Source organism: Gavialis gangeticus, unplaced genomic scaffold, assembly GCF_001723915.1.
Source record: "Gavialis gangeticus isolate Ggan-Ray unplaced genomic scaffold, GavGan_comp1, whole genome shotgun sequence".
Lineage (NCBI taxonomy): Eukaryota > Metazoa > Chordata > Crocodylia > Gavialidae > Gavialis > Gavialis gangeticus.
The window spans coordinates 162551122-162555225 of NW_017729032.1; positions in this window are offsets into that span (position 1 = coordinate 162551122).

Here is a 4104-nt window from a genome sequence, read left to right on the forward strand (position 1 = left end):
CCCAGGAAAAAGCCAGCTGGCTTAATGGGTACTTTTCGTCGGTCTTTCACCAGTCCCATGGGACACCCCTGCCCATTATGGGACAGGGAGACCCGGGTGAGGGACATTCCTTACTCTCCATCAGTGCTGACCTTGTGAAGGAACACATTGACAGGCTGGATACCTTCAAGTCAGCCAGCCCTGATGGGTTACACCCAAGGGTACTCAGGGAGCTGGCAAGCATCATAGCTTAGCCCCTGGCACGGATCTATGAGAGTTCTTGGTGCTCTGGTGAAGTGCCCGATGATTGGAAGAGGGCCAATGTCATGCCTATCTTCAAGAAAGGGAGGAAAGTATATCCAGCAAATTACAGGCCCATCAGCCTGACCTCTATCCTGGGGAAAGTCTTGGAAAAGATTATCAAGGAGGCCATCCTTAACAGACTAGCTGAAGGCAATATCCTGAGGGATACCCAGCATGGGTTTGTTGCGGGTAAGTCTTGCTTGACCAATTTCATTTCCTTTTATGACCAGGTGACTTATCATCTGGACAAAGGGGAAGAGATCGACATCATATACCTCGACTTTAAAAAAGCCTTCGATCTGGTATCCCACAATCACCTCTAGGTTAAATTGCCTAACTGCAGCCTTGACGTCACCACAATCCGCTGGCTGGGGAACTGGCTCCGTGGTAGGACCCAGCGGGTGGTGGTTGACAGGAGCCAATCGTCTTGGTGTGCTGTGACCAGTGGGGTCCCACAAGGCTCTGTCCTAGGGCCTATACTGTTTAACATCTACATCAATGAGGTGGACGTTGGTGTCAGAAGTAGACTGGCCAAGTTCGCCGACGACACCAAACTCTGGGGTAAAGCATCCACACCTGAGGACAGGAGGGTGATCCAGGTGGATCTGGACAGATTCATGAAATGGGTGGATGAGAACCTGATGGTGTTCAACACCGAAAAATGCAAGGTTCTTCACCTTGGGAGGAAAAACCTGCACCATGCCTATAGGCTCAGTAGTGCTATGCTGGTTAGCTCTACAGATGAAAGGGACTTGGGGGTCATGGTTGACCACAAGATGTGGTGTGATGTCAGTGTGATGCTGCAGCTAGTAAAGCGAGCAAAACGCTGGCTTGCATCCATAGATGCTTCTCAAGTAGATCCCGGGATGTCATTCTCCCATTGTACTCGGTCTTGGTGAGGCCGCAGGTGGAGTACTGCATCCAGTTTTGGGTTCCACAATTCAAAAAGGATGTGGAGAAGCTTGAGTGGGTGCAGAGGAGAGCCACACGCATGATCAGAGGGCAGGAAGACAGACCTTAGGATGCTTTAATCTCCTTCAGTTGATCTTATACATATAATCCTACTGCTAGGTGTCATTGGATATGTGTAGACAAAACGAGAGGCGTGTGTGCATGACACTTTAGAGCTGGCCAAATGCTTTTGCACCACTTTAATGGTGTCAAATTTTGCATGCCTTGGTGGTGTATTGTGTATTAATTCCAGCTGCTGTAGGAAATTCAGCAGCGTAACGTGCCTTAAATGATTTGGGGTGCAGCAAATGAAAACTTTGAGGAGTTTTAGTTTGCTGCCCCTACAGCTGCAGAGCGAAGCACTGGGCTCCATGCAGCTGGACGGCTCTGCAGAAAGCCCTGTAGGCAGCCTGACAGTAACCTAGGAAAACAGCTCCACCCAAGAAAAGCGGTGAGCCTCTGATCTTTTTTTTCTTTCATCCCTGGAGCCTGCCTGCCTACCTGAGCTGCTCAGAGGCCCAGTGCTTCCCTCCACACCTGCAGTGTCCCCCGGGACCACCTGAGCCAGGTGCCTGCAGGTGAGTGCCGCCTGGGGGGGGGGCCTGCTGGTGCAGAGCCCCTCCCCACCCCCCAGCAGCCCAGGGACTGCTCCTCCTGCTGGCAGCTCGCTCTCTCCTCCCTGCCAGAGAGGCAGGTAAGTCAGTGGGGTGTGTGGATGATGTGGGGTTTTAATCAGCCCTAAATTGAAGTGCTGTTTTTTAAAACGCACTGTGAATAACCAGGGGTAACAAATAAAACCCTCACCGCAGGAATGGGGACTGAGGAAGACAAGGACAGGAGAACCAGAGGAGTGCGGCGATTCCGGAGCAATTGTTCAGTGAGGATCGAACACCCTGCAGCAGAAAGGGGCAGGGCCGGAGGGAGATGGTTGTTGGAAGAGGGCGAGGAGAGAGACTCTCAAAGAAGAAGCAGGGAGGAAAAGACCCTGGGGGATCAGGCTGTAAGGAAGTGAAGAAAACAAACAGAGCTCATTCAACTGAGAATCACTGGTTGGGAATCTAAAAGAGGTAATTCCCCAGAGAGGAGGGAAAGGGGTGGAGGAACCCTTCTCTCATCATGAAGGTACTGGGACTGGAGCTTGTTTGCTGTTGTTTACTTTACTTTCGGGGCTCTGTTGTGAGCCAATTGAACTATAAAAAGAAAGAAAAGAAAAAGAAAAGGAAATTGAGAGAGGATGCATTAGGTTAGATGCAACCCACCACCCCCACCATTTCAATTTAAAGCCCCTGTTTCATCTACACACCCCCATTAGTAGCAAAAGGCCAGGTTCAGCTGAAAACCCAAAATGACTGGCTCAGATTCATATCTGACACTTAACCTTTTTTCTGTTGTAGTTTTTACAGGGGGTTAAATGTATTCATCTGTTTGGGTGAAAGAGTGCAGGTATATATATCTGAGAACTGCAGGATTCTGTGTCATTGGGGCCAGATTCTATTTCAGCTATTGGGAATGTAAGTACCATCTTATTCCATCTTGCTTGGGCCCCATAAAAATACAAAACATGGTGGACCCTCCTCATCCTCTTCATTTTTACCTGTTTTATGACTCAGTCTGAAAGGTCAGATGATGATGTGTTACAAAAAGTGGATGCATTACTGAATTTTCAGGATCTTGAACAGGGTGGCATAGCACTGTACATAGGTGGCCAATAGCTGGAACAAAATTTGGACTAAGTCTCTTCGGTGAGAGTGTAGAAAATCTCGCCCGTTTTTTTCTTATTTAAAAATACATTCCCTCTCCCAACCATTTCTGACTTTCTCTCTGTCCTCTCTATCCCTTATAAGTGATTACAAGTAATACTAGGTAAGCTAAGTTAAGTTCTTGTAAAACTGTTATTTGGACCCCTAAGTTGGGTTTTGCTTTACTATGGTTTGGGCCTGCTCCAATCTCTGCTCCTCACCCCTCTAACTTCTGTCTCATTTCTCCCTCTCCTGCTTCTGGCTTACTGCCACCTCCAACACCTGTCCTGAGCTCCTCTCTGCCTCCAACCCCCCTGTTTCTTTGCCACTGTCTTATCCCCACTGCCTTTCCCTGGATCTCTGCCCCTGCTATTGCCACTGCCTTTTCCCCTGAGCTCCCAGGTTTCTGCTTCAGTTTCTTTCCTGGCTGTCTTCTCCTTGCCACCACTTATCTGCACCCCCCTAGCAATATCTCAGCTGCCTGCCTCAGTTTCCAGTCCCAAGCTCCCAGGTTTCTGCCTCTCTTTATTTTCTGGCTGTCTCCTCCTTGCCACCGGGCTTTTTGTCTTGCACCAGTGACCTCAAGTAACCCTGGGGCCACTTGACCTTAAGTAACTTCAGCTCCCCTCCAGTCTGCCGGTTCCAATTCTGGCCCCAGCAACTTTCACTCTTATTTTAACCCCCATCCATCTCCCTTCTTCCCCTCCTTCTGGAGATCTTTGACCCTTGATTTCCCCTCCCATAGTCACCAAGCACCCTAGGTATCCCAAATACCCCAAGCACACACATACACACACTGTACCATCCAAGTTAGGAGCTCACCTGTGTGTATGTGTAGGTGGGTGGTATGTGTGTGAACTGGTGAATATACATATATGTATATAAGTCATCGCGTGTGTGATATATGAATTAGTGATCCATGTATGTGTATTGGCTGTGCCAGTATTGACAATTGATTTTTGTCTAACTTTTGGTGTGTATAGTGTGTAGGTGCTTGAATTGGTGATATGTGTGGATGTGCATAGGCTGGTAATTTTGGATGTCTTTGCGCCTAGTTGGTAGTGTGTGCATGTGCGCCGGATGGGGGTGTATGCACCTAGAGTGTATGTGTGTGTCTAATTGATTTTTATGT